This window comes from Triticum dicoccoides, chromosome 2B (assembly GCF_002162155.2).
Source record: "Triticum dicoccoides isolate Atlit2015 ecotype Zavitan chromosome 2B, WEW_v2.0, whole genome shotgun sequence".
Classification (NCBI taxonomy): domain Eukaryota; kingdom Viridiplantae; phylum Streptophyta; class Magnoliopsida; order Poales; family Poaceae; genus Triticum; species Triticum dicoccoides.
Window position 1 is genome coordinate 785,849,471 of NC_041383.1, and position 358 is coordinate 785,849,828.

The window sequence follows — 358 nt, forward strand, 5'->3', positions numbered from 1 at the left end:
AGGTGTCGTTGAAATGTAAACTTTTTCTTTAGCTAGTTATCAGAGATCATGTGTGGACAACAGACCATCTGGCCAATAGGGGCTTGTCCCATAATGACTCGTTGTTTTTGCATTTCTGATCATGAGGTGGTTCAACAATCTCTTCGTGGGTTGCAGCGTCATACCAATTCTCTAGAGTTTGATTTGAAGTGGGCTAACTTGAGCGAGTTTGTTCCCTCTGCTTCCCCCCCCCCCTATTCGAGATTGGTGCTAGGAGGCCTGGTCGAGAATACATGGCACAACATATACCTAGCCGGATCATGAACCTGCATGCGGCTGGTGGGAGGGCCCGGCCCGGCCCGGCCGGCGGGCTGGCTAT